Consider the following 24,308-nt stretch of genomic DNA (forward strand, 5'->3'; position numbering starts at 1 on the left):
GTATGCGACTGTGTCACCTTTGGCCACATGACAGGATGTGTTTTGATGCTGGCTCTTGTGGGATTCATTGTGTGTTTTGTGACAACTTACGTCATATCCATATTGATGTTAGTAGGAGGATGGGAGCACCCTACTTCACCTCCCAGCACAGTTCACCCCTTGACACCCCTGGCAGTTCTGTCAAAATGCTTACTTGCAATGTAGCTTTTAGTGTTTCACCTGAGTTGGGCAGTGAGAGGTACCGAGAAATTAGTGTATTGTGGCAGCTTTTTCAGCAGACACCGATCTCAATTTATCTTACCGCTACTGATGTGGTATAATGTCGTGCAACACATGTGTCTAGGGATTGACAGCACTGACCTGCAACCAGCCGAGGTGACTCACTTCCACGGAAAGCCAAGTAAGCATTTCAACTGCAGTGCATTTACCAGGATGCTGAGGGGGAAAATGTGCTGGGAGGTGAAGTCGTGTGCTCCCATCCCCCTTCTGTCCATGTTGATGGTGTTGGCCTCTGTTAACTGGTATGCATCTTATACAGTGTTACATAGTGCAGTGCTTTTTCTTTATTGCCATCATATGTCAAATCACTGTCTTTGCCTTGTGTCATTCCAGGTTCCTCTACTCTGTCAATGGATTGTCGCATTCACGTTTCATGATACATTACAATGTGAGTTAACATGCTACTTACTATGATAAAAATGTCATCTTGACACAAAGGCATACAGGTGTGATCTGTGTTTATTTGTCAATGAGGGACAGGTGAGGGATGAAGTTGAAAGTGATGGTACATGGCTAGTTCGGGTAGAACACACAATGGTGGGATTCCACAGTCCAACAGTACACTCACGTCCTTGTGGCAATGTGGAAAAGGATTTACAACAAAGTCAATGCTCGGTGTGACACCGGTAACATCAATGTTGGCTCCAAGAACTGGTACGGCATGGTGCTTTGCCACGTGATCCTCCCTGGGACCTTTTCGGATGCCCCCTACTCCGTTTGGCCTGGGGGGAACCTGCTGCATGCTCGGAGGTGTCTGAGGATTCGCTGTGATGTGACTCACCCCTCCCTGTGGTCGCTGCTGAGGTGTTGTGACTATCATCCAGCTGGCCACGACGGGTGGCCAGCTATTTGTGCTGCATGCAGGTCCCTCAGGACACCTACAAGCTGGTCCATGTACTCGGCAATTTGTCCCAAACGAGTGTTCATGGACCTCTGCAGCAGGGGGAGTTCATGCAGTTTGTCAAGGACCTGGCCCATCTGTCCCTAGTTCTGCTGGTATGCCCCAAGGACCGTTTGTACGGTGGCCTGGGCCTCTGTCTCATTGTCCTCCTGTGACTGTCCCCCAGTTGTCCTCCCACATGCCCTGCTGCCACAGACCGGTGGCGGTGCCTGGCACTGCTACCGCACACTGTCCCCAGCATCCCGAGGCTGTCTGGTGGCATTGACTACAAGTGGCACAGGGACAGTGTTGGAGGCAGCAGTGGTGATGGTGGAGGTGGCTGCCATACAGGTCGGTGCTGCAGGGGTCAGCGTTGTTGTTGCAGCTGTTGTGGGAGTGGTGGTGGTGGTGGTGGGGACAGTGAGGGCCGGAGACTCTGCTTGCCTGGGCAAGCCGGAGGTTCCACGTCGGTCCTCCTCATCGGTAAGAACCAGGGAGTCTGCATCTGAGGGTTCAGCTTCTTGGGTGGGAGACTGGCTGGGCTCGTCCATGGCACGGGCGCCTGCTGTTGCTGGCGAGTCACCTGTTGAACAGAGGTTGGATTGTCAGCATGTTCAGTACACAGCACAACTTTGATGTTCATATTTTGCACATTTCGATTGAGACAACATGACTTTTCATCTTGGCATAACTTGTAATTCATGACAGTTTGTCAGTAGTGGGACATGATGTGGAGGTAAATACATTGCTCGTCAGCGATGTGACATGGCTGTAGCAACAATTTCATATGTACAGATATTGTATTTCCAAGTACATGTCCTCTGGTACCAACTTGTTGATCATCCACTTCTGTTCATGCTAGGATATTTGTGACTTTGCTATGACTGTTTGTCTACTGTGCCGCAACTTCCAGATTTCTGTTGTGCTTTTTGTACTGTCCCCGTGTGTTTGTGATGTTTGACTGAGTCTAACTGCATGCGTTGTGTTTATGTGAGTCTTTCTGTATTGGGATAATGGTACTTGCACAATGGGTTTTGGCCACTACGTTCTTGGGTTTTGCTTTGCAGTTACATGTGACTGCATCAATGACAGTGTGATTCATGTGAACTCTCAATGGTATCTTCTGTGTCTGCACTGGCTGCAACTTATGCAGCTTGACAGAGTTGGCTCACAAGTGCGGGATGTGGTGGTCAAATAGCTCCCTGGCGTTTGGGAGGGAAGACAGAGGGACTTGTGGGAGTTGTGGTCTTGCTGTCAGGTCCTGATAACCCCCTCCCGAGTAAGATGTCTACCTACCTGTTAAGTAAAGCAGAGGAGGGTGATGAATGCCACATGGCCGTGGGGTGGGGAGAGTGCTCCATGCTGTTTGGGAGGGAAGACAGAGGGCCTTGTGGGAGTTGTGGTCTTGCTATCAGGTCCCGACAACCCCCTCCCGAGTAAGATGGCTACCTACCTATTAAGTGAAGCAGAGGAAAGAAATGCTAGCCTTATGAGACGTTCATGTTGACAGCGTGCATTGTACATGAGTTTGATTTTGTCTGGCAATTGAGGCTCACTTGTTGTGCACAACAGTACATTACAGTGGGATGTGATCATTTTGTTTGTACTTACCAGCCTCCACTCCCCCCTCGATTCCTGTGAGACTCTCGGGATGCAGTATGGCAAGCACCTTCTCCTCTCATTCAGTGAAGGTTAGTGGTGGTATGGGAGGGCGGCCACCAGTTCTTTGGGCCGCCTCGTAGTTCCTATTGGCCCGATGCTTGACCCGGGCCTTGAGGTCGACCCACCGCCTTTTGATGTCACACAGTGTGCGTAGGGTGGTCCCTACAGCATTGACTTTGTTGTAGATCCTTGTCAACATCTGAGTTTTGTGCACAAGTGGGGTGTGTTGGACCAGGCTTCCATACAAATCTGGTTCTACCCTTATTATCTCGTCTACCATCACTTTCAACTCAGTGTCAGTGAATTTGGGCATTTTCTGTTTGGCCATGGTGCAAAGGTGAGAAAAGTGCAGGGTGCAGGGGGTGGTGGAGTTATGTGAAGAGTGTCAGGTGTGTGGGTGGGAAGTGGTGTTGTGTGGAGATGGGTGTATGTGATGTTGTGCTGTCTGCGTAAATGGTGTCCTGTCTCTCTGTGTCAGCTTCTGGTATGCAAAGGATGCTGGTCCAGGAAGGGGTTGGTTTTATGCTGTGGTATGTGGGTGTGTCCACATGTGTGATGTCCTCCAGGTGTTTCTTCCATGCTGGGCATGGCTTACATTGCCAATGGACATTTGGGGTGTATCATTGTGGCGTGTGTGATGTGATTGAGGGCAGCGTCGTGTGCAGGCACACTTTGTGCATCGCTGTTCAGTTTGTTACTACCGCCATTCATTTGGTCTATGTGCAAGCAAGGAATTCGGAACGCAATGCTCCGTCCTCCAGCTCCGCGGTTTCATCGTAATTGCCATGCGGTCATTTCGCAGCAGGAGTGGCCTTTTTAGTCCCTTGAACTGCTTGCCCCGTCCGCCGTGGTCGGATTTGCAACTTTTCCGAGCATGGTGGACGGTCATTTGTGAGTTCCGTCCACCGTGGTAGGATTTTCAGTGCATTGCATCATAATTTGACTGACTGAGATTCCGAGGGTCATGCAGATGGATTTTTGCTGCAAGCACGGCGGACGGAAGCCCTTTCCGTCCGGCATCGGAATGGGCCCCTATGTTCAGAATCAAAGGGATAATTAATTGTCCCAGAAGTATTGCATATATAAAACACCCACTAGGCGAGAGAGAGAAAATTCCGTAAACCTATACAATTCGTATTGTTCATCAAATTTCACCATCAAACTTTGATATTTGTGTTGCACTAGAGCACAGAATTTAACAAAACCTTCAAGAGAACGAAACTCTGCCAGATTCCCAAGACAACAGCAAAGAGAAAAACTGCAAAAAAAAATATGACCAACTACCTTATCAAGGAAGTTGAAAAATTAAACTGATTCAAGTTAACTTAACTTAATTCAAAAATGTAAATGTATAAATATATAAGCAAAGTCTCTGTCGTTATTTCTCTATAAATCTTTAGATACTAACCTCCAACTGCAACAAAAAGCACTGCACAACAATTAATTAAACTCCATACTATAACACCTGGACAAAAGCACAGTTAAAGTATTTTAAATTAAGACATTTATAAAAATCAAGTAGCCCTTATACGTAAAAAATTAAAATGGAACCCCTGCAATCAATCCAAACCTAAATGTTTAAATGTTACTGAAAGAAATGTTTTCCCAAACAGAAAAAAAGACACCCGACACAAATCTCAACAGCTTCAAATGAAAACTGAAAAAAACCTACAATGACAATGTTCAACACATGTGTATGGATAAAATGTACAACAATTGAAACAATGCTTTCTCTACTTTAACAAAGTAAAATTAAATTTATAACAGAATATTTAACTAAGGGCCTGATTAGGATGACGGTCGGATTGCCACGGACAGGCTATTGGTGGTGGTCCAATCGATATCCAGCAGTCCGACCTCCGCATTATTATGCGGTCGGTTCGACAGCTGAGGTCGGAGGGTCCGACGACGCATCCGACAAGCTCAAGGAGTCTGTCAGGCCGTCGGTCAAATCGTATTCCCTACAATAGGTGCAGTGCCTGCGCAAGCACCACCGTAGATATTATGATGTCCCTTTATGACAGCCTTTCCATGGCAGTCCAACAGCTATGGAAAGACTGTCGGAAAGGGACTTTGTGGGCCCCAGCAGGGCCCGTGTACCCAGTGAGCCACCACTATGAGGCCCGTGGTGCACCTGTAGAGCCCCCCCAAACATCCATGCCCCGTTTGCCAAGCACCACATTGTGCCATACATACGGTGCATGGATGTTTCAAAACATCCCCTTTACCGCAGCGGCTTGTGCCAGGCCGCAGCATAAGCCGCAATGGAAAAGGGGATGTTTCTGACCGACTACACGGCGTCGCACCTTAATTTGGCGGGTGGAACCGCCAACTACTTGTCGGTCGGTTTCAAACACGCTGTGATGGTGGTCGGACACTCGTTCGACTGCATTCATATATTAGGCCCTAAATTATTAAACTATTTTCACATAAAATGGCTGAAAGAGCAACATATATTACATCGCAGAAAGGCAAACAATTGCTCTTGCACATGGGATACGCCTACTAAAGTGTTTGGACAGAATATCAGAAAAAAATATTGGGACATCAAAATTATCCTCGACAGGAATATCGAAGGTAAAAATATAGGGCCCGATTACAACCCTGTTGGACACACAGCTAGCCCCCTGCGGCGGCTGTTGGGAACATGCTGCCAAGCCGGCAGCATCCAGACCGTTGCATTGCAACATTACTGTGAGGCTGGCAGTCTGTCGGTGGTACAGTTATGGCGGCGGCATGCTGTGGCCCTCGGAAAGGGCCTGTAGCTAATGCTGGAAATACTGCAATTCCTGCAGGGGGTCGAGTACACTGTTTCCCTGCAGCTTGGTCTGCAGGAGAAACAGTGCATGTAACAGTGCATATGGCATGGGGCATATACATCTGGCACAGTAACATCTCAAGGGCACACGCTCCCTGTAGACATGTTTGCACCCCAAAACGTGCCTTTCCACTGACCTTTTCATGGTGGTGTCCCCGCCATGAAAAGGTTGGTGGAAAGGCAAGTTGAGAACAGCCCAGCGATGGAAATGCCGGGACTGCCTCTATGGGCCACCGTTGACACTGCCGACGGGGTACCAGACATGTTGGTGGTGGCAGTGGTCGTGTGGTGGTCAGCCCGCCCTGCTTGTGATCCCGCAGTTGGACTGCCAGGGTAGCAGGCGGTCGGACCACCAAAATGCAATGGTGGTTCATAGACCACCAGGGTCATAATCGGGCCCACAGTTTTTAGTGTTGATTTTAATATTACTGTAAAAAATATTGATGAAGAAAATATCATTGTATTTAATATTGTGTGTAAGTGTAAAGTAGTATATAATTTACTGTATTGTGTTTTTATGTATCTGTTTATTTTTTTAGATTAGTGTTTTAGTGAGCTATATATTTTTGTTATGAAATGTTTGAGATTTAAAATGTAGTTGTATTAATATATATAAATATATATATATATATATTTTTGCAGTAGGATATTGGTTTTTAGGGGATAAGGTTGGTGAGATTTTTAAAATATGTATACTGTAAAATAAAAAGATATATGTTAATGGTTACAAAAATATATTTTTTTTAAAGTACAAGTTTTTTCATAAACATAATACTTAGATGTATTTTATTAAACAATTATAATTTTCAGCTTTCGTAAATTTTACCAAAATAGTAGAAATATGTAAAACATTTTAAAATTGTAATTTAAAACAAAATATATATTTTAAATTTATAAATATATAAATAAATTCAAATAGTGTTTTGTTTGATGATGTGTAATTTTGAAATCGTTTATTTCTTATTGTATGGTTTATAGTTTTGGAAAGGTTGAAAAAGAATGGTATACATATTTTAATTATTAATATTAATACATACATTTTTTACAATTTTAATATTTTAGTTTATCTATATTGGTTTGTAGTTTTGATTAGTTTGTTTTTAGATAGAATTATGTTTAATATTTTCTTTTAATGATTATGGAGTGTTGATTGGTTTTGTTGAAAGTTTAATTTGTATTAATTTCTATAAAAATACTGAAGTGGGTATTGTAAATGTCACATTTTTAGAATCCAACACCTTTTTCAAATACCCTTAGATTGGATTGGGATTGTTTTGAAGTGTTATCCTTTTAGTGTGCAACACCTTCGTCCAATATGGTTGGATTGGAGTGGGAAAGGCGAATTTCACCCCCTTAGTGTTCAACACCCTCCTCAAATTGGTTTAGATCGGAATGGGTTTAGAAGATTTCACCCCTTTAGTGTTTATTACCTTCCTCAAATTGGCTTAGATTAAAGTGGGAATAGTAAATGTCAACACTTTAGTGCCCAACACCTTCCTTAAATTGGTTTAGATTGGAGTGGGAATTCTAAATGTCACCCCTTTAGTGTTGAACAATGTTTAAGAAATGATTTATGTTGGAGTTTGATCATTTAATTTTATATTTTTATTTTGATATCTTGTATTTTTTTATTTGTATGTAGTGCAAATATTTTGTGTTATTTTATTAGCCTTGTTGTTCATCAGTAACACAAAATAAAATAGTGATACATTTGTAAATACTTTTATTAATTACATTATTTTGTATGATAAAGATACTTCACACATTTTTCAGATTTTATTTCTGTTTTCAAAGTTTATTTTTGTATCTTTTGACATTTTTAGTGATATATATTTTATCTGAAAAACAAACATATTTATTAAGGTAAGTGAATAAAATATTTCTTTTTACTTTTTTATGAATAAAGAAAACATGTAAATTCTATTTACAGAGGACCTGATTACAAATTTGGTGGTCCTACAGCGGACAGTGCAACATGCCTTCCGCCGTAGGACCACCAAACCTGTGGTGCGACTGCCTGCCAGATCAGGAGTTTATTCCTGGTCTGGTGGACGGTCCCGCGGCGGTCTGACTGTGGCAGTATGGTATGCACGTAGGAGAGCTTACCATGCAGACCGCCACTCTTGGAGCGCCACCTGCACCTTCCTATATACATGCCACACCTTGCAGGAACTGGGGTGCAAATCGAGGGTGAACTACATGTGTGCCATCGCATGCACCCCTGGGCCCTGAGGCCTAGGGGTGCATGCATCAAAAGCAAAACTAAGAATATAATCCACACTAAATACACCTACCCACACCCCTAAAACTCTAAAGAAAAACTTACAAAAGGTCGTACGTTGTCTGTCGAACAGTAGCAGGTAACCATGACTCGCTCACAAGAAATCCACCTCAAAATGACAGTATTAGACTACAAAATACAGTTAGAGGTAAAAAGTAAATGTCTGCTAAAAGCCAATATAATAAAGACTTTCCCCTAAAATAAACAACAGAATATAACTCAAAAGTATTGACATTTTTAAAAAAAAATGTAAATGAATATGTAGATTATAAATATAATTTAACTAGTACTAGAAAAACATAACCTAATATCATTAAGTACTATCTGCTATATACTAAACAAAGTATACTAAAGCTGCAAAAATACAAACTTATATGTGTAAGAAATGTATATGTTAAATATAATAAGGTACCCCTTTTGTACAAATGTTTACAAATGCAAATATGTTAAAACTGTTTAAAAAATACATTACATGCCTTAATTTACAAAGCAAGTGTAATAAATGCTGTACCACTATAATAATGAAAACAAATGTTATTGAAAAAAGTATATATGTTAAAATAAATGTAAAGATATCCCATGAAATTAAATATGAAAAGCAAAATAAATGTCATTGCAAAAACTATAACATGCATTGCTTACTTAACAAAACAATACACAGTACACATACAATGTTGGATACTAAAGAAGTTAGGTCTACTATTCACACACCAATCTAATGAATTTTGGGAACACTAAAAGGTTCATATTTACTTCTCCCACTCCTATCTAATTAGTTTTGGAGAACGTACTGTACCCTAGAGAGTTTACCTTTACTAGTCCCACTCCAATTTAAACTATTTTGGTGAAGGCAGTGGACACTAAAGGGTTTACATTTACTATTTCCACTTCCAATATACACCACTTTGGGAAAGATATTGCACACTAAAGGGGTTAGAGTTACTATACCCACTCCATTCTAAACCAGTTTGGTGAAGGTGTTAGACACTAAAGAGGTTACATTTACTGTTTCAAACAAGTAAAGTGATGGAAGGAGGTTTGCAATAAGCCTAGGTAATGGCAAGCCCCACAGGTAGCTTTCCAACCTATTGTTCTTTTGCCCATCATGCTACCTCAGATTAGACCCAGTTATATGCATATCAGTCTTGACCCTGCTCCAATACGAACAGTTCAGCCTGAACTACCAAGCCAGGTCCCCTTCGAACCAGAACACAAGGAACCCAAGAATGGTGTCACTCTGATCGGCCATGGCCATTTAGGACGGTACACCAAATACACAGAAGATGATGGGAGGATGCTTGCAATACGTCTGCCTCCTGTCAATCACTGGGCCTAGTATTTGCCCACCATGCCACCTCGGATTAGATCCAGCTATATGCAAATCAGTCTTGACCCTGCTCCATTAGGAATAGTCCAGCCCAAACTGCCAACCAGGTACTCCCCTTGGGTCTCTTACTCACTGTGCCACTCGAACTAAGCTACACTCGACTGAAGAGCCCCAATCAGGGCGAAACCAGTCTTGGATTGCTTATGATCCGGTTCAGAGAGGATCTAACTTGGCAGTTCAGGCTGGAATGACATAAAAATAACGTCTTACCATAAATAAATATAAAACTAACCTTTTTCGATAAAAATGACATAAAACAAATTATAAACATAACACAAATACCATACAAAATGATATAGTATACAACAATATTTTTGTTAACTATATATTTAACAACAATATCAAGAACAACACTTAAAAGCATATTCATACTTTCGATCTTTCTGTCCATGATATTTAGGACATCACCATATTCCTACAACGATTTTCTGTAGCACAATATTTATTTTCGGATATGTTGTTCAAACACTGCATGGTCACTGAACCCAGATGTTGGAACTGCATATAGGAATATAAAAAGCAATGAAGGCAGAGGGCAAGACTGAAGTATGATTCTATGAGCCAGGCAGAGGGCCTAAAAAAGACCCTGAGTGTGATACGAAGCCAGTGAAGAGACACCAGCTCACCCAAGATAGAAACATGATGCAGGACAGTGGCGGCTCCCCCATTACGGCGTTGGGCGTTGCCCCACTGCTTTCTCGCGGTGCGAGAAGGAAGAAACATAAATGGTAAAAACGACCATTTATGTTTCTGCCTTCTCGCATTGCAAGAAAGCAGAAGTGCCTCTGTGCTTGGTTGGGGGCGGGAGGGTGGGCGGTCCTGCTCGAGGGCAGGGGGGGAGTGGCTTGCCCACTGTTGTGGGTACTGACTGTCTGGTCCGCCCTGGAGCCGACCAAACAGTCAGTACCCACAACAGTGGGTAAGCCACTCCCCCCCTGCCCTCGAGCGGGACCGCCCATTCTCCCTTGTTCTCTACTCAGAGAAAATGTCCCGGCTGGGGCGCTCGCCTGCTGCGCCTACCAGCGTTTTGATTGGTGTGCGTAGTGCGTTGCGTAGGACAGGGAAGCAGGAAGCTGCCTGCTTCTTGCAGCAGGAACACGAGGACTCACCAGTGACTGGCCTGAAGCGGAGGTGGTGCGGTACCCCCGCACTCACTCAGGTAGGATTAATGTTTTATTTTAGCTGTTTGTTTGTTCCCCCCGCCACTTCCCCCCCAGCATGTCGGCCGCCGCTGTATATATATGCGGATATTTGTTGCTTCAAGTTATGTGACTCTAATGACAAGCGAGTCTGAAATTCTGACCTTTTCAGAGGTTTCCAGACATGAGGCAAACTGGTTAAAGGTAACCGGCAGGCCACGGAAAGAACCGTGATTCTGCTGGGATTAGGAATAGAGAAGTGGACATCTGCTAATGGCGGCCGCTGTCTGAACGGTATGGATGTCACCGGTGTGAGGAAGTTAAGTGTACGAATCAGAGAGCTTATTACTTCTGTTTCTTGTGCGAGTGGAAGGTAAAATGCACTGCACAGTTACACAAACCTGCACGCAAGGACTTGTTCTAAGATACCACACAGACAATTATTTAAAAATTAACATGGTGTTGTCACACGGTTTGTTTTTCCTCAATGATTCTGGCTTATGCAGATAATTGTATTTTAAGGGGTGGGATGTGCAGCCTTGGTAAGGACCCGGCTGTGTGATGTCACTTGTAGTGAAATGTTCTGCGAGGAGCTCAGATGGCATGGAGTCTCACCATTTAAATGAGCATTTTAGTGTTTCTTTCCTGGTTGGTAAATTCATTTATTTCGTTCATGAATGTGTTTATTACTGTTTTTTGTTTATTCTGGCACTGCTCTCTTCATATGCTATTCATTTTGCATGCATACTCCTTTATCGTTGTATCCATGCTGGGTGGTGTTCTTGGGTCACATTATAACATACGTTGCCTAGGGGCTTGTTCTCTGCATTATGTTGCCAGTTTTCAGGGTGTCAATCGACCCAATTCCTTTTGTTGTTACCCACTGTGGCCAATTACCTCGCATGTGCATGAATTGTGTGCCTGTCCATTACCATGGGCGCTTCGGTGGTCAGGGTACCATCTCTGTGCAGTGTTCGTCATTTTCACCCAGAGTTTTTTCAGATATTACACGGCAGCTTAATCAGCATCTGAATACTGATAGTCTGTGTTAGTTGAGCTCTGGGGATAGAGTAATTACAAAAATGTCGAGAAGGACCCGCGAACCCACCTTATGGCAGTCAGGCTCACTCGCAAGGCTCACTCGCCACCGAGCACTCACTCCCAAACTTTTACGCCCCTACTACTTTCAAATGTCACCAGCCGCCACTGATGCAGGATACTAAAAAGGAGGCATGTTGCTGCATTTTGAACAATTTGAAGTCTGGTGAGATGGTAGTTAGAGAGGCTCAATAAAGAGAGCATCAGTGGGCCAGGATATATAAGATGATCTAAACAACTGATTTCTTGGAATCAAGAGAAAGCGTAGGTGAGTCTACTGAGCATCCTAAGATACAATAAGCAACTGGCTACTATGTGGGTGATCTGAGTGAAAGGATAGCACATTGCTGAAAAGAAAACCAAGATTTCTAGCAAACATGTGGTGTACAAGGGGTATCAAGATTAGAAGGCAATCAATCAGGTGGCCATAAAGTAGCAAGTACCTCGACAATAAATTAAGCTTGATTGTCATTTAAACACTGGGCAACTTTAATAAGGCAGAAATTGGACTCTGCATGGCCTAGACTGCTGGCCATACATTATCAGCTTACATCATCACAGGAAGACCTCTGGAATGGATGAGTGCAGCTAAAGGCGTGAGGTAGAGATTAAAGAGGCTATAGCTCAGAGAGGGGCTGTGAGGGACACCACACTAAAATGGCTTACAGGAGCAAGTAGAGGTGAGAGGTAGACTTGTTGGGATTGGTCCAAGAGAAACTACTGAAACCAATTAAGGTGGAGGTCCAAGATGCCCAAGGCCGCAAGCCTGGAAAGAATGATGGCATTAGACACTGTATTGAAGACCACAGGGAGATCAAGAATGACCAATGTAGCTATTCCGCCATAATCTACTCTTATGTGGAGTTTGTTAGCAACTGCGAAAAGTGTGGATTCCCTACTGTGTAGGGGGCAAAATCCCAATTGAAAAACATCAAGCCACTGATGAACTTCTACAACCTCAGTAAGTTTGTGACTAATGTGCTATTCAAGAATTTTAAAATGTAGGGATCAGAGAGAAGGGACAGTGGTCAAGGGATTTAGACAAAGTTTCTTTAAGAGTGGAACAACCAGAACCTGTGTCCAAGCAAGTGGGACATACGCATCTGTCAAGGAATGATTATAGAAGTCAATGATCACTGAAAAGAGATGTATTGTTGCATGAGGTATGACAGAAGCTGTAAATGAGAAGCAAAAGACACACAATTGATGGACGGAATGCAGAACAAATCAAAACATTCACCCCCAGTCAAGAGATCTGGGTTAAATCCATCATTCTTTAGCTCACCATGCCACCCCAGTTTAGACCTAGGCATATGCAAATCAGTCTTGACCTTGTGCCTCATGGGAACAGTCCAGCCCGAACTGCCAAGCCAGGTCCTCCCTGGACCGGAAACAAGCATCCTAGGACCGGTTTCGGGGTTTCACCTCTCCATGCCACTGGAGTCAAGCTATCCTGGCTGATTAGGGCTGATTTGCATATGGCTGGGTCCAAACTGGAATGGCATGGTGAGCAAAAAAACAATGGATTTAGGCCCAGATCTCTGTACTGGGGTGAATGTATGACATTGTTCTGCAGTCTGACCATCAATTGTTCTATTTGTAAATGAGAAGCAGACAGGAGCTTAGTCTGGGAGGAGGAAGATGCTGGTAATTCCACAGACGGAAGGTAAGATGTTGGTTGAAATGAAGCAGAATGCATTTAATTTTGTCTTGAAAGAAGTCAGGCAAGCATTTATACAGTTCCTGACAGGAAGGGAGTTGGAGAGGTGGGAAGGAGAGAAAAAGAATCAACAATTTTAAGGATTTCATCTGCAGAGTTGTTGGCCCCAGGCAGAAGCACAGAAGGAGGAGCGTACAAGACAGATTTTATGTTTGTAGGGTGTGAATTGGTAAGGATAGAGAATTTGTATTGTTCCACTTTAATCAAGTCTTCATTTCCTTTCAAGAACTTTGTATTGGTGTTTGTAAAGGGTGAGCTCCTCTGAGTAAGAGGGGTGGACAGACAGAGGGAGTAACTTTGAAAGGTTTGAAAGGGGGTAAACTATTTAGGGAAGAGAAGATCCAAGAGCTGAAGTCACCTGAGTATGAAGAAGAAGAGGTAATATTGAATAGGAAATATGATAATTATGTTCTGGAACTAGTGTACTGAAAAGAAAAGTAAATCTTACAATTAAACAAAAACTAAAAGGAGACAGCTAGGATCACTTTAGTGGTTACTTTGTGAATGAAAGCTAGTGAAAAGCCAGTAATCAAGGGAGAATAATTAGTTAATTTATTTACAGTTTTTCTATAGCACGGCTGCACCCTGGGGTATTAGAGCGCTTTACACAGAACAGGATTCATTCATATAACATTAATTTAAAGGCAAAGCTGAACCACAATCAGGGAGGAAGAAACAGGGCTTGGGAGAGTAGGTAGACGAGAAGCGGGAGGAGGAAGCGAGGGGGGCTGGTAAGAGGAACCAGAGGACATAACAGCAGAATATGAATATGCAATGCTAAATGGATGTACACCGGCACCAGATAAGCAAGAATCAAGTGCCAGCTTGCAAATGAACATAAAACGTAGTTACTAAACACTGCTTCTGGACCAGAACCGCCTAGGTAAATCTTATCCAGGTGAGTCTTTAGAATTTTTCTAATGGAAAGAATATTTGATTGGCAATAACTATAATAATCAAACTGGTTTTATCCTTTGTAGGTAGCTGTCCAATTAGTTCCAGATGGGTCTCTTAGTAGCAAGTAAATCTAAATGGCTTTATCTGTGCTATATGTAAAGCTCAACCATGCCCATCCTGTATGTATAGAGATCTTGTTGGCAGATTTCTAATTGGAAAGATCTGTCTTACTCCAAAAGCTAAAGACAAATCAGCCAGTAGTAGGTCATCCATTCCTAACTGAGATATATTTATGGTTGCAAACACCGCTAAGCAGACTGTTATTAGATCTAAAACCATTTCAATACTGGAAATATTCTCAATGAAAGTAGTGATTGCCAAGTATGAGGAGAAATATATAAAATCGGTATTGCTTTGGCAGGATGCCACCTGAAGTGAGACTGTCAATTTAGGCCTTTACATGCTGAATTTACCAAAGTTTAGTCAATTTTTAGATTTGTAAAGACAATAAATGAGGTCTACTAAATAATTTTTGTGACTTCACATAATTAATGTTGTCACTTCATCAGAGCAATGAATTAAAACAGGGTATAATCCCATACTAAATATTTAGACTCAGGTCAGTATTCTCTCCTTGAACATGACACTTTTATGATTTTTCTCTTATGGTATAACATTACTTATGTGGTCATAACTTGATTGAACTGGTATCAAAAGCATAATAACCACAGGGTTTGATCCGGTTACTGTCCTGATTCAAATTAATTTAGCCTGAGATTATACCCCCTTTTAATTCATTGCCCTGATGAAGTTTACAATAGGAGGAGCACCTTAGCATTATCTGATAATATGCATCTATTGTTGCAGGGATTCTGCACATACACAGAACTATGTGCAGGAAAACAGGACCTCAGTGTATAGGGGTGTACCAACCTGCCACCTTAGTACCCAAAATCCCAAAACCGACTAGCTATAGTGTCTCATTTGTTCTCCTCCAAATATCACAAAGCTACAAATGATTAGACAACCCAGAACACAACACTCCCGACTCTCTCAGGAATCGCAGGAGCAGGACATACGCTTTCGCTCACTCGTACTTGTCCACAATATTCTTATTCAGAGTCACTGAAAATAGTTCAAAATGTTTATTTTAACTATCATGCTCTACAATACAGTATACGAGCCACGACCAGCAGCAAAATGCATAAACTCAGCACAGTTAGCATGGTTACAATTCCATAGAATACAAAGGGAGAAGTCATTATATAAAGACTGTGGAAAAAGGACATTTAGGCCTAACTACCCTCCCCTTGACTAGAAGAAGTTTATTTTAGATAAAGGAAGATCTCTGGGCTTTGACAGCAGACCCCATACCTTAAAGCCTGGATGTAAGGTTTACATCATAGGAACAGCAGAGCTCTTCTCCATGGAACAGCTTTCTCCAAGTGTGTTAAAACAACATGCCATCCCGTAATATCAAAGCATGAATCTTCAGTATTGCAGCTGTGTGTAGCATGTTATGTCTAGGTGCTAGGGACTGACCAGAACAGAATAACAAGGGGCATTGTTTATCGACCTTTCACATTGTGTTCAGACTATACTCCAGGAAAAGCAGAGAACGCAAAAAGCAACCCGTTCTCGTGTGAAAGGCACAGATTCTTGTAAAAACAAAGTCATGTAGTAACTTGCGCAAAAGCAACATCATGGCGGCAAAAGCTCATGCCAACTTAGCAATGTCGACAATGTTCCTAAGGGTCATATATCACCCTCCCCTTGCTAAGGTCATAGGACACACACAAAGGACCAAAACACAGTTCAAAAGTCAAGCAGAGTTCAAAGCTTTTGAAGAGAAAAAAAAAAATATTTGGAAAGAAATTGAAATTTTTCACACAAACAAAATTCAATATAGTTATTTAGGGCCTACTGAAAGACTGCTGTCTCCGGGATAATACATTTATTATGAAGGAGGTGGTAAGTCCATCAAGGTGTGTGAACCGGGGAATGCAATTACCTCCAAAAGATCATCCCTATCGTTGGTAGAAAAAAGGGATGCCATCCAATAAAGTAGGTCGAAGGAACAAACGTGTTCCTCGTAATCAAACGCCTCTAAAAGCAGAAGTGGGCAACTTGTGTGATATTCAATGAAACTCCATTGCAGGACGTTCTGCGCCGCCGCACAGACATCCCATTCAGCCAATACTCCAAGTGCTGCCACACGTGCTATACGGCCATCCCCAGAACAAGCCTGGTCATGAGCCTCTAAGGGACCCATCAACTGGTAAAATCCATGACTGGGCACAACGTGTTGGAGAGGCATATATCCATTGCCCAATAGAAGGGGCATTGCCAACAGTAAAACACTGGTTGCACGCAAGTAAAGTAGGCAAAGCGAAAAGAAAATCCATAACTGACGCCAAGCGTTGCTAATGGCAAGCATCCAAATCTTGTTGAATGTGATCAAGGTACGGCTGCAATTGGCCTGGTCTGTGCATTACCACAAGAGGAGCAGCCATTATGCAGCAGGAACATGAGAAGCAGGATTCCAGCACCTAACGCCAATACTAAGGGGAAGCCTCCGAAGATGCTGGAAAAAATAGAATGAATAAAAGCTGGTATTACTCCAAATATCGTCTGAAAAGAAGTCAGAAGACCAGATCCCACACGTTTAAAAAAATTTGCAAAGCCTTTGGTGTCAGACGCATTAAATATTTGATGTATAAGCTCCCCAAAATGAAGTGGGAGGTTAGTGTTCAGAAGGGACTGTATCTCACTAGAAGTCCTAGCCACCTGTAACTCGAAGGTCTCTCGGGCCGAAGTGAGAGCCGCCTCTTGTTGGAATAATAGCACTTTGAGCCTGCTCAACTTGTTGAAATCTGTTTTCACAGTTGGAATGGAAGGCCAAATTGAACTATCTAGACTCCCATGCGGGGGTGGAAAAAGCACATTGCTACAACAAATTACACGCTGGGAAACTGTTACTAAATAAGGGACACCTGCCCGTAAACCACAGCAGACTTGGTTGTTCAAAATAAAATAACTGCCATTTGTAAGCAATGTAAAAGCGGGAATTATTGACGGCAGTGGGGTCCCTTTTAAAAAACAAGCAAGATTGGGCGCTGACACATTACAAGCGCCGTGCAATTTAACGTGTTTGCAAACCAGGGAATATCCTACTGTGGAAGCACAGTCCTCTCCTGTAAAAAAACGTCCTTACTCTCCCTCTGACATCTGTAAGTGAAAGGTAGGGACCACAATTCATGTAGAAATGCACTACCCAGTGGTTCAAAACGGCCAATCGGAAAATGTCGCATGCATGATTTAAATTGAAATAATGAAAAAGGGAGAGAGATAACCCCATGAATTAACCAAACAGCAGAATCCGTTTCCGCTACCGAGAACGGTAATGGCTCCAATTGTTCAATATGCAAAAGTGTATATGCATCATCTTTCATGGACATAAATGTCTGTTTATCAGTTAGATTACACGGCAAAAACAAAGCAGTGGCATTCAAATAATCCCATGTCACTTTTCCCATTTTAAGAGTTTGCAATGTCCAAGCAAATTGCTTAACAGATCTTAACTGATTTTGGCCATGATATAACACAGAAACATCACTTTGAGCAATATCAATAACAGATGAAACAATATTATCCAATGTATAAATGTGTGAGGAAAGTGTGTTGATGCTGTTGTCTACTACGGCAAGGACTTTTTCTAAATTGGCTTGAACACTTTGGCGCAGACGAAGAGCTGCCTCAATCTGCGAAAGTTTCCAAATTTCATTGTAAGCGGAATAAATAAATCTCTTAGATATAGGATTCCTAGGTCATAAGATGAAATCAGCCAGATTGATGTCATTCGACAAGAGAAAAAGATGTTGTTTCACTGATGCCAACGTGGAATGTTCCAACCATTGTTGGCATAACTTACCCACTGAATACGTGGTGACCGAATGTGTGAGGGAATAATGAGGATCAGGTCTAGTCTGAATGAAACCATGCGTGACAATATAAAAACGCAATTGGCATGCATTTGTATTAATTAGCCACATCAACCATTCGGAAGAATCAATTTCAGAGACATTGAAAGTGTAATTTCGAAGCAAATCTTGCAATGCCACAATAGTATAATTTGTTTGAGTGCGCCAATCGTCATATTCCGCTAAGGATGGAATGGATGGGTATTTACATTTTTGACAGTTGCCAGGGCAAAACAAGTGGTTTGGTACAATGTATTATTTAAAAATAAAATTTGAGCTGGGATCAGGCAGGCACGATATAAAGCCTCACTTCGCTGAACCTGCCAAGGCTTTGTGCCCCAGATTGATTTTAAATCAACGGTCTCTTTCCAGTGATCATAACCCTGTGTAGCAAATTTAGTTCTAAACAAGTTGGCGTGAATCAATTTAGTGTGGGTCAACATAAATTTGGATTGCGAAGATGATTGGAGTTTAAAAAAATAGGATTCCGGATTAGATATGTCATAATCTGTATAATATGTGAATTTATCTATAAGAGTTTTAGAACTCCCCTCTACGGGAATAGGACAATGTTACCATTGTGTATAATTAAAAACAAGTCTTAACGTGTTTGTTTTGTGTAAAAAATGATGCCCATAATGTTGATAGCAAAATAGATCTCCATAATTGGCAGAATTTAAATGCAAATCTTCAGCATCAAAAGCAGCATAATATTTTAAAGCTGAAAACAATGCATGTACGGCTTGCACATCCCAATCATCAGAATGTATGTCCAGTGTTACCACATCTCCTAATGAGACGCAAAACACATATGGTACCCTAAGTACCTTGGTCGGACCATGGATTTCGAAGGCTACTTTGTCCCAAACTATGCCATCTGCAACCGGGAATGCTGAAATATTAACAAGTATCTAATCACGTTTCATGATATGGGACTATGTGTGAGGGGCCAGAATTCCATCGACCAAGCTTACAGCAGAGCGTTCTGGCAAGTAATGACCATTGATGAGTAAAAAGAACACTGTCACAAATACAATTGACATGAAGAGGAAAATTAGTATAAGCACCAACCAAATGTAAGTCCATGGAGGGACTAAGTAAGTCTTTTTGAACCAAGAGAAGAAAATACTTAATTTAGTCGGTGTGTCTGCCAAACTGGATGTCGAGGAAGACGAGCCGGAATAAAGGCTGGCATGATCTCTGTAGTAGCCACTCGCAGGTTGATTAATCAGAGGTGGAAGTGCTGGTTCTGCCTGATGTTCTCGAGGACTGTTCGGCACCTTACTCACGGACTCATCAGCATGATATGTATACTCGACATCCATAGTGGAAGATAGAGGTCGGACGGGTGAAAGATCAATTACAGTATCCATCACTTTCTTAGCCACACGATGATGATGAAGTCACTGGATCTAATGAAACTGTGTTGCACGAAACTGCAGGCGTGAAACTATTCAGAATCGGCCACACGGTGTAACATGATATTGTCCACTGAGATGTATCTGTTTGTTGTCTTAGCGAACAGGTAAAGGTGGTGAAATGACTGTATGAGTCCCCTTCAGTCCAAGCACTGGAACTGCTGCACGATGCGAGGGGCCAAATTCGTTTTGTTCGTTAGCTTTTCTCGTACCAGATCTCCGACTTTAGGAAGCCAACCGGCAACTGGAATCAGTAGTGCTGCATCAGTGGAAGAGGATAAATGTTCAGTTTCATAGCTGTCATGTGTCTTTTGTGGATCCTGTAACACAGTAGAATGATTATATACGTCAAAGGTTGCGGCAGCCACCACAACGTCTAGACCATCAAGGTCTGGCACAAACATTTTAATGCCAAAGAGCATTTCGTATGGGGTCCGCCCACACAGAGATCGTCTAGGGAGATTGTTAAGTGCACGTTGAACCCCATACAAGTGGGCCAGCCAGTTCCTGCCAGTACCTAAGACTCTAGCTGTCAAGGATTGCTTTAAGTCACGGTTCATACGATCCACAATTGAACTGCCCTCAGGCCTGTATGGAGATGAAAACTGCATTAGCACCCCCATAGACTTCATCGCATCCTTGTACACCTTAGAGGCGAACGCTGGACCTTGGTCAGAATGGAAGGTGCCACAGGAAAACACCCCGACAAAGACACGCAAACCCCTGATGACATTTCGAGCGTCAGCACTGCGTTGTGGCCAAACCCAAAGGGATCTAGTGCACGAATCGACTGCAGCAAATTTATATTTATACGCAGTATCGGAAGAGAGTGGACCGTAGTGATCAAGATAGATACAGCCAAAAGGTTGAGTAGCAATACACAGCTGTGTCTGCGGTGGGCATGTGACCGTAGACGGCTTGATTTGCTGAAAAATGTCACAAGAAAGTACATAATTACGGCTCTGTTTATATAAACCACGCCACCACTAACGTTGCTGTAAAATGGAGACTGATGCCGACACACCGGCATGTGCTGACGCTATGCCTTCGGGTGCGGCTTTGATCAAAGCAGGTCTGCGGTCCAATTTGGAAATCATCAGATCCCCAACAGAAGTAATCATAGCATAAGGAACCTGTTCAGGAGTTATATGATAAGAGTATTTAGAAGGGAAACCCTGAGGATAAGCAGTTCCCTCCCTCGTTGCAGCTACCGCTGCCAGACCCTCATTATCTATTTTAGTCATGGACCTTGTAACTGCTGCTATGGAACACGTGGCTACTGCAGACTTGGCCGCTTCATCAGCCAAAGAATTACCAAGAGCATGTGCTCCCACACGCTGATGGCTAAGAGTATGTTGTTTACGGTCCGCCACTCAAACCCAAAGCGTTTTATGCTTAATTGCGCTGCCTTTAGAGTCTTGATAGTCATTCCGAGACCAAAAGAATAAGTTGTCATTAAAATACTGGACACAGTAATAAGAATCGCACACAATGAGAGTATTCACATTTGGATCAGCAAACTCGAGAGCAAGAATAAGAGCACGCAGCTCCGCCAATTGTGCCGTACAGTCTCCAAGTGCCTGAGTGTGCACTATGGAAGACTTAAACTTTCCATTAACAATTGAGCCAGCAACAATTGCGCAAGCCGCCGAATAAGCATGTTTGGAACCGGGGCCTGTTGAGCCGAGCCCTCGGTGTAAATGATGCAGTCGTACTCATGTAGAGGAAGAAGAGACAAGGTAGGAGGATGAACGTGTTCGTACTGTAAAAACTCCTATGTCTGTAGAGCAGGATCAAAGATAAACGTGACATTAGCCGATGTCAAAGGAGCAGCCCATTGTATCCAACGGGGGTGTAGTGCATTCGAGTTAGGTACATTCGCCTTAGTCACGGCCTCCAAAGCAGGGAAAGAATGCGTTTACCTTGTGCCAGCGAGCGTTCCTTCAGAATCGCCATCTGCACCGCTGTCCAAAAAAATTCCACTGTGGAGAAACGCATTTCCGCCGCAGTGTATAAAAGTGATTTGTATGCAATAGGTATTGTGTCTCCCTCATTGAACGTCAAGTAAGTGAAACCCACTGTCTCTGAAACTATACGTATTACCAGGATGGTGGTGTTATCACGCGTCAATAAGTAGTTAGTTGCAAGCAAGTCTGATTGCAAAGAATGTAGGACAGAAGTATGTTCCGGAAGCCAGCTGGCAGAAGAATATATAGGTTGCATCAATGCATAAAACGGTTTGATACGCTGGGCATAATCGGAAATGTATATCCTCCCGAAATTCAAATATCCCAGCAAGGACTGAAGTTTCTTCAGTGTAGAAGGGGGTTGCAATTGTGCACATTTCTCCAAGAAGTGATGGCTAAGCCCTTACCTTCATTATTGAGCTCGTGGCCCAAAAAGAGTACCGCCAAATGGGCGATGTGCGATTTTGCAAAATTAAATTTATATCCATAGTCGGCAAAGGACAAGATAATTCTCTCAACTCGGACTAGATGCAGCATAAGTTCATCATCCGTCAGATAGATGTCATCCACATACGAGAACGCATCTGGGTCTATGTCGTTTAACAAAGACAAATTATGTGCCGCAGATGCCCCAGGCTATTCTTACACCCCATAGGCAAAGCGTACGTTTTTTCTGATTCCCGGCGGCAGTAAATTCTGTCAAGTCACGGCTATCAGGAGCGATATTGTGACTGTAGAAACCATTAGAAATATCAAGTGTAGTTTTGTATTTTTTACGAACAAGATTGTTCACCAGCGCAGAGCTGTGTGTGTTTTGCACGGCAAAAGTGTGACAATGACTATTCAAATTTTGGTAATCCAATACAATCCGATATGAATCATCAGATTTTGATACCGTAAAGAGAGGATTGTTCATTGGTGATGTAAATGAATCAGTCACTCCTTGCTACTCTAACTGTGTTAGAATGTCACAAACGTAAGCCTTTGCTTCACGTCTGATTGGGCTAGTGGTGAGGCTGCGTGTGTCTCTATTTTATACTATTTTACTTCTTGGTTAGCGATATTTTGTTTTGTGCTACATTTTAACTCTTACCTGAATTTCGGCGCCCTTAACTGCTGTGTTGCCCGGTACTTGCCCCGTTCCACCGCAGCTTTTGCCGTTTGTTGTGGAGGGCGTATACCTGGCTCCCTCTGCCCTGCCTGCTCCGACTCACTTCAGTGGCAGGAGGAGGCAGGTCTAATTTACCATTCTCCCGCATTTAAGCAGGATGCCACAGCGGACGCGCAGGACACGTGCTGCGGGCGCGCCGCTTGGCGTGCTAAAGTCAAGCCCGTCTGCGCCTGGACGTCGCTAGATGCCAGACATGCTGCCGGTTATTCGGGGAGTAGACTATGCTACTCTTGTGGAGGCCTTCAGGCTATCAGGGAAAGGGTTAGCATCTGTAACCATCCTCCTTGTTCTATGCGGGAGGATCCATTCTGCTGTATTATATGTGGCTTTAACTCCTGGCCCACTACAGCTTCTTCTATCGCCCCCTGCCCCTCCAGGCATACTATCAAACTCTTGAGTCTCAATTGCCGGTCTTTAGTAAAGCATCATGCTGAGGTGCATGACCTGTTGCAGGATGAGTTTCCTGATGTCTTCATTTTAACCGAGACTTGGCTCTCAGCTGACATGGTGGCAGAGCCAGGTTTAGCACTCCCCCAAGGCTACAGCATTGCTACTCTCAACAGAGAGACGAGAGGTGGCGGTGTCGCAGTTATTTTTAAATCTTGCTACACTTGCACCTTTGCTAAAGAGGTCCTGGCTGGGTGTGAGTGCTCGCGTTTTGGGATTTCCTTTAACGCCAACTATACTCTGTCTGGGCTATTGGTTTACCATCCACCGGGGCCATCTGAAGAGTTCCAGGGAAGCACTCATCGCTGTAGCTAGCTCCTTGGCTATGAGATCTGCCAATTTTAGTATTATTGGTGACCTGAACCTGCATCTGGAGAGTCCACATGACACAGATATGGGCAGTTTTCTAGCAGATCTTGCTGCTTGTCAGCTTGTTCAACTGGTTTTTGGCCACACCCACTCTGCAGGCCACCTGCTAGATCCAGTCTTTTCTAATCTCTCTGCCCTTACAGTTAAAACCCTAATCCCGATGAGTTGGTCTGATCATTATTTGATATCTATGACACTCTCGCGGGTTGAGCCCTCTCAGAGGGTGGAACAGGAGTCATCTTTCAAACGTCCGTGGCACAAATTGGACATGGATCAATTCCACGCCTTTCTTTCCACGCATACTCTTAGCTTACCCGATGATCTTGATGCAGCCGAAAAGGCTTTATCCGACTGGATTCGATGACCTATGGACGCACTTATCCCGGCTAAGTGGTCTAAGAGTCGCAACAGCAAACCCAGTCCTTAGTACAACAGCAAGCTTGTTACTATGCGGAAAGCCTGTAAAAGGTTGAAACGAGTGTGGAGACGGGATTATGACCCGGTTTTGAAGGGGCACTATCTGGCAGCTATCAAGGACTATCATAGGGCTATTCAGAAGGACAGGGCGGCCTTTTATGCGGATGAAATTAGGAGTAGCAGCAACCCCGCTAAAAGTATTATTTCTATACCTAAAGATCTTAAAGCGGCTGGGGCATCAACAGCATCTCTAAACTCTTCTGACCAACAGTGTGAGGACCTTGCCACCTTCTTTATTAAGAAAGTAGAAAACATCTACAGGACCTTCCCTCCCACTTTGAGGATATCAGGTCCTGTTCAGAGACCCCCCACCACGGG

At 43.2% G+C, this 24,308-nt stretch overlaps 1 pseudogene; it reads right to left on the bottom strand.

Moving 5' to 3' along the window:
* Positions 1-514: 514 nt before the first annotated feature.
* On the bottom strand, positions 515-23,529 carry LOC146802038 (uncharacterized; annotated as a pseudogene).
* Between the last annotated feature and the right edge of the window lie 779 nt (positions 23,530-24,308).

The sequence above is a fragment of the Triturus cristatus genome, chromosome 8 (assembly GCF_964204655.1).
Source record: "Triturus cristatus chromosome 8, aTriCri1.1, whole genome shotgun sequence".
Classification (NCBI taxonomy): Eukaryota; Metazoa; Chordata; class Amphibia; order Caudata; family Salamandridae; genus Triturus; species Triturus cristatus.